The 12,062-nt window shown below is 44.0% G+C and overlaps 1 long non-coding RNA gene across 1 annotated transcript; it reads left to right on the top strand.

Annotated features, from left to right (window-relative positions):
- The first annotated feature begins 224 nt into the window (after nt 1–224).
- On the top strand, nt 225–11,784 carry LOC116970782. Its single transcript, XR_004411313.1, has 4 exons — nt 225–406; nt 5,492–5,624; nt 7,878–7,972; nt 10,832–11,784. It is a non-coding gene; the product is annotated as an uncharacterized LOC116970782 (long non-coding RNA).
- Nucleotides 11,785–12,062: the final 278 nt, after the last annotated feature.

Raw genomic sequence — 12,062 nt, 5'->3', positions numbered from 1 at the left:
GAACCCCCCCCCCCCAATTCCTTTGTACCTCATCATTTTGTGGTTTCATTCTGTTTAAACAATGATTTATATTTTAATTTATCCTTCCAAAGTGGACAAGCTCACATGAAATGAAAATTGGAGCGGAGTTTAGTTTACATATTGGCTACAACGCATGAATTTTTACTTCACTGGTAAACAATAAAGTTCATGTTTGTCAAGGTTGTTTTTAATATTGCACAATTCCTTGTTTTCAATCCAAAAACTTGGCTTCAAACATCACAGTTGAACAGTGCGGAGGGAGAGAGTTTGCTGCAGAACAGCAGTGCGACAATTAAAATAGAACCATAAAACTACAGCAAAATGATTGTCAAAGTTTCTGTTATTACTCTTGCTTTCTTTGTGCTGTCCGTGTCATCGACAGGAGGTAAGCAACGACAAAGAGACACTGAACTTTAGCAATCAGTTTAAATTCCTGTCTGATCAGATAGTAATGGGCTCCATACCAGAATCCTTTTTTATTTTTCAGCATGGCGATCGAACCTTTAATTAACACATAGAACTATGATCTTGTTGCCATAGTCTTATGCTACAGAGAGGTATCAATGTGTTGTTGATATGGCCGATGTATGACCAACGGGTTTTCTCTGAGATCTTCGGTTTCCTCCCATACTCCAAAGATGTACAGGTTTGTAGGTTAATTGGCTTGGCACAAGAAATGCAAGAATTGTCCCTAGTGTGTGCAGGGTAATGTTAATGTGCGGGGATCGCTGGTCGGTGCGGACTCAGTGGGCCGAAGGGCCTGTTCAGAGCTGCCAAGTAGTACGGATTTTCCGTATTTTGTACAGAAATGCGATTAGAATACTGATGTACAATTTTGTGTTGTTAAATACGGAGTTCAGTTCAGTCTGAAGAAGGGTCTCGACCAGAAACGTCACCCATTCCTTCTCTCCAGAGTCGCTGCCTGTCCCGCTCCAGGTTTAAACAGAGCGTTGTCAGTTTAACGTGTGGGAATTTAAATGAAGCGCTGTGGGTTCTAAATATAGCGTTACTGGCTGCAGCGCTATGGGCTTTAAACATAGTGCTATGGCCACAGCGCTATGGGTCACAGACTGTTCGGGAAAATTCTCATATAACAATGAGTCTTCAGAATTCTCTTTCTCAGTGGAAGTTGAACCTTTGATTATTTTTCAGGCAGTGGTAGAATTCCAGATAAGCCTAGTGGTGAAAGGTTACTTGTGGGATTGCAGTTCCATTGGGATTGGCCTTGATTTTACAGAACGGTGGGTGGGCTCAAGGGGTAGAGAGGGAGGGGTGGAGAGAGAGAAGGGTGGAAAGAGGGAGAGGATGGAGAGAGTGAGAAGGAGGGAGAAGGAGGGATGGAGAAGGAGAGAGGGAGAAGGAGAGAGGAGGGAGGAATAAGAGAGGGAGGGAGAAATAAAGGAGGGAGGGTGGGAGGAAAAGGGGGAGGGAGAGAGGGAGGGCGAGTGGGATGGAGAGAGGGAGAGAGGGAGGGGGAGAGAGCGAGGGAGGGAGAGGGAGGCTTCCAAAATGGCTTCGACATCATCTGGTGCTAAAAGCAGGAAGCAGCCGTTCAAACAGCAGCACACAAAGAGATGGCAATGAATGCACTGTCAAGTAAGGTGCGTAGAAGACATGTCAATTGATAGCAAAGTTATGCATTCTTGTACTGTTACATGAGTATGACTGCACGTAAAAAAAACATTTTTTTCAGCAAAATGGCACCGTGTAAAAGGACTGATTTCCTCAGCAAAATACTGATTTTCAGGTACTAGAATACTGAAATGCTCTGACAAAACTTGGCAGCTCTGCCTGTTCCCGTGCTACACCTCTAAACTAAACTAAACGAAATATACAAAGTACGTAAAGTGTCACCATGTAACTGACGCCCACAAAGTATTTATAGAGGCCCCGATGGTCTTGTTGTTCTCGGCGGCCCCCACTCCCGCCGGGTCCCTACTTGTGCTCAGTATTCTGGTGCCCAGGTCCCTCCTTGATCTTGCTAACTCCCTGGGTCCCTCTCCGTGGCTTCTCACCCCGGTTCACCAGCGAGCCTCCCCTCGCCTCTCCGCTCCTTCACCCTTTGAAATGCCCCAGGGGCCACCTTCCACAGCCGACCTTGAGGGTTAGACACCCTGGTCCTTCTCCTACTGGCCCTTTGTCCAGCATCTGCCGGTCCCCAACTCTCTCCTGCCAGTTCCTGGTCTTTGGGGTGAGCAGGAGATGAGCATCAGACCCACTCCAGGCGATGGCTGACCTAACATAAAATGCTGCACATCTTTGACTGCTGAATCATGAGTGTGGTTTCAACTTAATGTCAAAACACAATGAACAATTGTGAAAACTGGCGATGAGGATTTAGGAGCAAATACTTAACCAAGTTAAAGGTTAAAATCCCAGCATTCGTTAAAAGGTCCTTTCCCTGTGTTGAGTAAGGTTGGAAAGTCCAGGGTTAAAAATATAAATTAATTCCTTGCAGATTATCCTGATAGTGTCCTCCTGCAATGAATTTCCTTTGGGTTTACAGGGTACCCCTGAATACCCTGTGTGTTAATGCCATGCATTACCGGCCTGTTCCTCTCCTGAACTTCAAGTAAATTTGTCCCATTCACCTAAATAGCTAAAACAGAGTTCCATGGGTGAATATCATTTAAAAATCTCAGATTCAGATTCATTTATTGTCATGTACATCAGGATGTAATGAAATACCTTGTTTGCATGTAGGTCATCGAGAAATCATAATACATATAGTAATAATAAATACAATGATGAGTGCAAAAAAAAAAAACAGGATGCTGCAAAGATTTCAATCTGAAGTCGTGCAAAAATAAATACTAAAGTGCAATAACAGAATTATTGAATGAGGTGGAACTAAAGTAAGAATTCAGCACCTCTGGGATGGGAGTATGAAAGAGATGAGATGAAAGAGAGGGAGTACAGACAAGGTTCACCAGACTGATTCCTGGGATGTCAGGACTTTCATATGAAGAAAGACTGGATAGACTCGGCTTGTACTCGCTTGAATTTAGAAGATTGAGGGGGGATCTTATAGAAACGTACAAAATTCTTAAGGGGTTGGACAGGCTAGATGCAGGAAGATTGTTCCCGATGTTGGGGAAGTCCAGGACAAGGGGTCACAATTTAAGGATAAAGGGGAAACCCTTTAGGACCGAGATGAGAAAAACATTTTTCACACAGAGAGTGGTGAATCTCTGGAACTCTCTGCCACAGAAGGTAGTTGAGACCAGTTCATTGGCTATATTTAAGAGAGAGTTAGATGTGGCCCTTGTGGTTTAAAGGGATCAGGCGGTATGGAGAGAAGGCAGGTACGGGATACTGAGTTGGATGATCAGCCATGATCATATTGAATGGCGGTGCAGGCTTGGGGCCGAATGGCCTACTCCTGCACCTATTTTCTATGTTTCTATGATTGGTTCAGTAGTCTGATAATCGCTCATCTCTAGATATCTGCACTTTCAGCTCCTTAACTTCTACCAGAAGGTAGAAGAGACAAAGGGGAATGGCCAGGGTTAAAGGCATCCTGAACATTGTCAAAGGCATCCTTGACATTTAAGGCGTACTTTCAACCTTTCTGATGCAGCACGCAGTGAAGATAGACTGGATGGAGGGAAGTGACAAGCCTGTGATGCACTGGGACATGTTCACCACTCTCTGCAGGTCCAGTCAGTCAAGGCCAGAGACATTTCCATTCCAGGCTGAGATGCTGCCTGTCTGAATCCTCGTGTAAATGCCAAATCTTCTCTGACTCCTGAGAAAGTCAACATGTGGATGTACTTACACAAAAATGCTGGAGAAACTCAGTGGGTGCAGCAGCATCTATGGAGCGAAGGAAATAGGCGACGTTTCGGGCCGAAATCCTTCTTCAGACTGAATGTATTTTCCTGATCACCATATCAGTGTGAAGGACCAGATTAGGATGCTGGTGATATGGATGCCTAGGAACTTGAAGCTGTTGGCCATCTTTACAGCAACTCTGTTGATGAGGATAAGATGGTGTTCTCCATATCCCCCTCTCAACCTCTGCTTCCTACAGTCAACAAAGAACTCTTTCATCTTGCTGAAATTAAGGTGTAGATTGTTGTTATGCCATAGCACAAGGTTTCTGACACCTTTCCTGTACTCCGTCTCATGATTGCTGTTGATCTGACTGGCAACCGTAGCTTTATCAGCAAACTTAAAGATAGCATTGGCATTGTACACAGCCACACAATCATGGGATACAGGGAGTACTGGGGTTAGGTTAGGGAAGGGGGAGGTGCAGCGAGACCTGGGTGCCCTTGTACACCGGTCACTGAAAGTTGGCTTACAGGTACAGCAGGCAGTGAAGAAAGTTAATGGAATGTTAGCCTTCATAACAAGAGGATTTCAGTATAGGAGTAAAGAGGTTCTTCTGCAGTTGTATAGGGCTCTGGTGAGACCACATCTGGAGTATTGTGTACAGTTTTGGTCTCCTAATTTGAGGAAGGACATCCTTGTGATTGAGGCAGTGCAGCGTAGGTTCACGAGATTGATCCCTGGGATGGCGGGACTGTCATATGAGGAAAGGTTTAAAAGACTAGGCTTGTATTCACTGGAGTTTAGAAGGATGAGGGGGCTTCTTATAGAAACACATAAAATTATAAAAGGACTGGCCAAGGTAGATGCAGGAAAAATGTTCCCATTGTGGGGCGAGTCCAGAACCAGGGGCCACAGTCTTAGCATAAAGGGGAGGCCATTTAAGACTGAGGTGAGAAAAAACGTTTTCACCCAGAGAGTTGTGAATTTATGAAATTCCCTGCCACAGAGGGCAGTGGAGGCCAAGTCACTGGATGGATTTAAGAGAGAGTTAGATAGAGCTTTAGGGGCTAGTGGAGTCAAGGGATATGGGGAGAAGGCAGGCACGGGTTATTGATTGGGGATGATCAGCCATGATCACAATGAATGGCGATGCTGGCTCGAAGGGCCGAATGTCCTCCTCCTGCACCTATTTTCTATGTTTCTATGAGTACAGCAGGCAAATGAGCACACAGATGGAGGAATTGTTATGAAGCTCACTCCAATAGAGGTGGTGTTGCAAAAAGCAACATGTTTAATGCAGTATGGTTCAGATGCGATGACTATATTAACTGAACCTGACATATGTCAATCAAGCAGCACCAAATGAACAAGCATTTTTCACTCTGAAGAATGAATCTAGCCAAAATAAACTGGAAGTTTCACAATCTTAGGATGGAACAACCCACTGAAAACTCTGCCTTGACTTGACTTTGTCGTAAATGTCAGTTTTTTGATATTTAAGGTGTGACGGAATCTACATGTGAATTGGTTGCGGTGAAACTAGGTAATGTGCTCTCCAACTATTCGAAAATGCTAATGATTGGACATCTGGCACATCAGGAGATGCTCGCTACACTCCCTTCCACTGACCATGTCCCCCGTTGCTATGTAGAGACCCATAATTGCAAGGGTTCACTGTATTTTCTTTGTACAGATGGAAATCTCATAGAGAGAGTGGACCCTCGCTGCCGTTGCGTCAATCATACCTCACAATTCATCCATCCAAAGCGAATGAACGACCTTGATCTTATACCAAGTGGCCCTCATTGCTCACAGGTGGAAATAATGTAAGTCTCAACGATTGGATTTATAAATTCTTAGTTTGACCATCTTCTGTGGATGCTCCATTGAATAATTCATGGGAGAGGAATGGGGAATGATTCAGGAAAAGGAAACAGTCATGAAAATACAAGGAAGTAGGGGGTAGGAATCTTAATCATTTAAAGCTGTGCTTGAAGCCTTTTAATGTCTGTGAGGTTACTAAATTCGCAAGTGTGAAATGAGCAACAATTCAGTGAGTTGTGGCCAGGAGCGTAAGTATTTACGGGACTGAACTGAGACAGGAACTATCTGGGCAGAGGAAATTTCTGGTACTGAAATGGTGGCCTCCTGCGCTGTTATCTTTGTTGTACAATATGAAGAACAAACAACTCCCCTTCTCCACCACAGAACAAGCAAAGTACTGCGGCCTCTGAAAACCTGAAATTAAAACAGAAAATGCTGCAAATACCTAACAGGACAGGCAGCATCTGTGAAAAGGAAATAAAGTTTAGCTCAGCTTTCGCTTGATGTAAAATATGTATTTCTCTCAATCGGAAATGTGCCTGATCTGAAACATGTGTTTCTCTCCACTAATGCAGCCAATATGCTGAATGTTTCCAGCATTTTCTGTTTTTACTTTCTTCTCCACCTGCTCATTCCATGGCTGAAATCAAAAGTAAATTGTTTTGTGGCAGCATTTAAAATATGATGCTTAATTAGTTCATAGTTGCAAAGGGAAGCTAAATTAAATTGAATCTAATTGAATTGAATACATTTTATTAGCCATGTATGTATACTGTACATACAAGGAATTTGCCTTGGTGCTTTGTTCGCAAGTAACAACACGATATACAGTGGACAATTAAAAATGAATGAATGAATAAGTTTATTGGCCAAGAATGTTCACATACACTTTTTTTTTGTGTGGTTCTAGTGAGTCCTGTGTTTTGTTTGTGGGAGAAATAGACGTTTTAATGTGGGGGGAAGGGGGTAACTATATTTCTAGGTCCCTACCTGGTCGATGGGGCAGCTTTTTCTCCGGGCTGCCCCGTCGACCCATCCTCGTGGCCTACCAGCGCGCGTGGAGCGCCGTTTCCTGGCGGGGACCGCCCAGCACCTCGGCTTCGGTGGCGGCACAGCGCTGGAGCGCTATCGCGGAGCGGAGCGGGCGATGCCTTGCCTGGGTCGCCGCGCTGGATCGACGCGCTGGAGCTCCGGTGAGCTGTGACCGCCGAGTTCAACACCTCCGGGCTGCGGGTCTGCGGAGCGGAGCAGGCGGCGCCGACTTCAACATCGGGAGCCTGGGAGCTCCAAACCGGCGCGGCCTCGTCGGCTTTGGAAGCCGCGGTCTCCGGTAAGGAAGTGGCCGTTCCAGGTGGCCCAGCCGCTGAGTGGACTTTCCCGACGCCGGGGCAACAGCACCCGGCGAGAACGGCCAGGAACATCGGGCCTCCGTAGAGGCAATAGCGGAGGCCTCAATAGGCCTGACTTTGGGAGAACTGGGGATGGGGACTGGACATTGTGCCTTCCCCCACAGTGGTAACCATTGTGGGGGGATGATTTTTGTGTGTAAGTGATTATTTTAGTTTGTGTCCAAGATGGCTGTCGGAAGGGAGAGTGGACGCTGGCGCGCTTTAGCTGCCGCTGCTCTCTCTTCACATTGTGTTTTTGATTTTTTTGCCTTTGGATCGAATTCTGTCTTTAATTTGTGTATTGGTGATGTCTTTACTATTTATTTTACTCCGATTATATGTTTTTTACTCTTGTTAAATTCTGTAAGGTGTCCTTGAGACTTTTGAAAGGCGCCCACAAATAAAATGTATTATTATTATTATTATACAAGGAATTTGCCTTGGTGCTCCACTCGCAAGTGACAACATGACATACAGTGACAATTAAGAATGACACATAAAACATTAAACATCAATAATAAAACATTATCAATGTGAATTAAATAAGCGAAAGGAGGCTACAGATTTTTGGTTATTGAGTAGAGCTACTACTCGTGGAAAAAAAGCTGTTTTTATGTCTGGCTGTGGCAGCTTTGTGTCATCTTCCAGAGGGAAGTGATTCAAAGAGTTTGTGGCCAGGATGGGAGGGGTCATTAAAACGTTATAAAATGTTATAATAAAACATTATAATTTGAACATGTGAAGAATGAAATAAAATACCAGAGCAAAAGGAGGCTACAGACTTTTGGCTGTTGAGTAGAGCTGAGTCTGTTACATTGGGCAAGTAGATAGCTGAGAGATTGAATTAATTTCATCATTCTTTTTCAGAGCCACACTCAAGACTGGTAGGAAAGTTTGTCTAAACCCTGAAGCCCCGTGGGTCATGCTAATGATTCGGAAGATTTTAGAAAAGCCATAGCTGGGTAAGTTCCCATTCCTGTATTTGTTTAAGAGAGGAGGGAGTGGGGTAGCAGATTGGCACAGTGGTAGAACTGCTGCCTCACCGCGCCAGAGACCTGGGTTCGATCCTGACTACGGGTGCTGTCTCCGCAGAGTTTGTACGTTTTCACTGTGACCATGTGGGTTTCATCTGGGTGCTCTGGTTTCCTCCCACATTCTAAGGACATGCAAATTTGTATGTAAATTGGCATGTGTAAATTGCCCCTAGTGCGTAGAATGTGAAAGTGGGATAACATGGGACTAGTGTAGGGTGACCAATGGTTGTCATGGACTCGGTGGGCTGTTTCCACGCTGCATATGTAAACTAAAGAGTCTAAACTAAGATAGTTCCTCTGGGTATATAGAACAACATAAAGTGACATTGTACAGAAATGCACAATGCACAAACATACATGCAATTGTGGCTAGAAAAATGGAGTGAGATTACTCTCTGCACAGAACGTCACCCCACAGTTACCTCACACTCTGTACTTTGTGGAGACCCACACCATCCTGGCCACACACTCATCTCCCTGCTACCTTCAGGTAGAAGGTACAGGAGCTTGAAGACTGCAACGACCAGGTTCAGCCTACTCTGTTCTGTTGTGCTGAAGCAAAGCAAGAATTTAATTGTCCTGTCAGGGACACATGACAATAAACTCTCTTGAGATCAACACTATCTTGCAGTCCTTTGCAGAAAAGCAGCACAGTGGTGCAGCTGGCAGAGCTGCTGTTTCGCTGAACTAGATATCCGGGTTCGATCCTGACCTCGGGTGTTGTCTGGGTGGAGTTCGCACATTCTCCCTGTGACCGTGTGGGTTTCCTTCGGGTGATGTGGTTTCCTCCACGTCCCAAAGACATGCCCACTTGTACGTTGATTGGCCTCTGTAATTTGCCCCGAAAGCGTAGAGAGTGGATGAGAAACTGGGATAATATAGAACTAGTGTGAGCAGGTGGCGTAGATTTAGACAATAGACAATAGACAATAGGTGCAGGAGTAGGCCATTCGGCCCTTCGAGCCAGCACCGCCATTCAATGTGATCATGGCTGATCATCCCCAATCAGTACCCCGTTCCTGCCTTCTCCCCATATCCCCTGACTCCGCTATTCTTAAGAGCCCTATCTAGCTCTCTCTTGAAAGCATCCCGAGAACCTGCCTCCACTGCCTTCTGAGGCAGAGAATTCCACAGACATTTGATGGGCACAAGGCCTTGTTTCCAGGTTGTTTCCATAAAACTAAACCTAAACAACATTAACTCACAATATATTTGTTCAAGAAGGAACTGCAGATGCTGGAAAAGGGTTTGAAGAAGAATGGTTTCGGCCCAAAACGTTGCCTATTTCCTTTGCTCCATAGATGCTGCTGCACCCGCTGAGTTTCTCCAGCTTTTTTGTGTACCTTCACAATATATTTGCCTGCTTGCAAGAAACAGTGAAATTCACTACTCCTTGTCTGTCTTCAGAGTTTTGAATTATCAGTCAGTCTAGCTCCTGAAGGCAAGAGGTGGTCGAACCTACAGCTGACGCACATCTGCTCATTGCTACCAGGCTCATTCACCCACAATTTACCTTGAACATTCCCCATTGCTGCCATAACTCACATGTGTGCTCTCAGCTGTCATCTGCACAAACTCGCTCGTGCATTCCTGTTTAATTTTCCACCGGGGGAAGTGGCGGTGGACACAAAATGTAAACTGTAATAATTGATATTGTGCTGGCTGAGGGCTGTTTTCTTTCCTGCTGCTTGTCATCTATAGGATTACGGAAGTCTCTTACGCAAAGTAAAAATAAATGGCATGATAAACTAGGATTGTATTTTTCTGGACTGCCGAAGGTTAAGGGGGAACGTTATAGAAGTAGATAAAATTATGAGAGGCATAGGTAGCATGAACAGGGTCAGAACCTATCTAATAACAGAGAGCGCAGCTTTAAGGAGAAAGGGGCAATGTTTAAAGGAGATGAGCGGGGCACTTTGTTTTACACAGAGGATGGTGGGTATTTGGAATGTGCCGCCATTGATGGTGGTGGAGGTAAATACTAGAGTGGTATTTAAGAGGCTTTGAGATGGGCACATATATATATACAGGGAATGAGGAGATATGCAGGCAGAGGAGATTGGTTTATCTTGGCATCATGTTGGGACAAACATTGTCAGCCTGTTCCTGTGCTATATTGTTCTATGCTCTATGATATTTAATATATAATATTAAATGAGGCAATTTGACTCAGTAACTCTATGCTGGTTCTCAGAGCAATCTTATCATCCCATTTCTCCTGCTAGCTCATGCTCTCTCACTTGTCCATAAAACATTCACCTGGTTCTGTTGCCATCCACTTACACTACGGGCAATTCACAACCTACCAGCTCATCTTGGGTATGTGGGTAGAACCCACACTGTTTCAGGGAGTATGTGCAAACTCCACACAGACAGCACCAGGAGGGAGGGTCAAGGCCAAGCTGCTGAAGCTGTGAAGCAACACTACTTTTTGCTGCACCGTTTGGAAGCAAGGCCATCAAATCTATGCCACACTCGAAATTTAGCTCAAATGATAAGTTAAGATAAAATGAAACAGCCTTCCTCGATGTTTTAGTTTCTTACAGATCTTTAAAGACTTGGCTTCTTGCGATAATGTGCTGATTATGTACTGTATGGAATTCTGTGTATGCTTTTAGGGCAATTATTAATCTAAACCGTAAAGTGGAAGGTATTCTAACCATTATCTACTGGAAGATAGGAAACATTGTTGCTTCTTTACTCTTTGTTCTGAAATACTTCTGTGTTTATGAATTAATGTATAAATTATAATTTTTTTAAACATTAATTTGTTTCCTGAACATGGAGGTGACTCGGGATAAGTACGACATCAGAGGCGTGCACAATTTGGAAAACCCTTGCCTGCGCCAACCTCCAACCCCAGCATGCGTACTGAAAGTACACAGCCTGTAGCACATCCTTGCTTCAATCCTCATCAGCCAATTGATTTATTTTCAGTTGAAGTCTACTAAACAATATAATCACATGTGTATCTGAGTAGTGTCTTCATTTATGTCTCTTTAAAATATACTCGGCATTGTATATCGAACAAGCATTTAGGAACAATTATGTTATTCTTAAATCAGTTAACTGAAATCAAAGATTCTTAGCAATCTATGGTTCACAATGAGTCAATTGTCTGAATAACAGCATTCTAATCCAGCTGTACTTTCCAGCTTTGGGTCCATACTCTCAAGGTAGTATCAGTTTAACAATCTGGGGGGAATTGATGATAATACATAGAGAGAATAAAGTTCAATGACATTAGTGTAAAAGTGGTGGTCAGCATGGAGTCTGTGGACCAAAGGGCCTGTTTCCATGTTGTAACGTTCAATAACTCTATAACTCAATAACGGTTCCATGGTTCTTTATTGTCATGGGTGCACAACCCACAAATACACAGTCTCCATATTTTGGTGCTATTTAGAAAGTAAAAGTCCAAATTCCAAACTCCAGATTTGGTCCACAAGGTGGAGGTACTGGAGTGCCCCAGATCCAGGGAATTTCAGGTAAGCCTCAGTCTGCTGCAGGCCCACAGCCCAATGTCCCTCTCCTCACCCGACTGCCTCTGTGTCCTGGGGATGCCTCATGCAGCCGACCTTGAAGGTGCTGACCTTGAAGATCCCTCACTTAGATTAGTTGATTATGTCATGCATTCCAAGGTACAGTGAAAAACTTTTTGCATGATGTAACGATGAGGTCCAATAAAGTATGATTAAAGATAGTTGCTGCCAGTGTGGATAAGCCTGCAGCAAAGATAACTCTTTTCACTGAGTAGTGCTTTTGTTCATCATTTGGTTTTGAATGGATATTTCTTGTTAATGATAATTTAAAACCCCGGGAACTGAAACAGCCCGTTTCTGTTCTTTGAAATAGTTGATAAATGGTTTTTGAACCTCAAGAGATGTACAAGGGATCCAACAGCTGCAAGAATTCAAGATTTCTCGGCAAATCTGCAGATTCAGCGCTGTGACTTTGGAATGAAAACTTTGCCTGACAGAAAATTGGTGAAATTTTCCAAATTTCAAAATAAAAAAAA

This window comes from Amblyraja radiata, chromosome 1, assembly GCF_010909765.2.
Source record: "Amblyraja radiata isolate CabotCenter1 chromosome 1, sAmbRad1.1.pri, whole genome shotgun sequence".
Classification (NCBI taxonomy): Eukaryota; Metazoa; Chordata; class Chondrichthyes; order Rajiformes; family Rajidae; genus Amblyraja; species Amblyraja radiata.
This window is presented reverse-complemented; position numbering and strand designations above follow the sequence as displayed.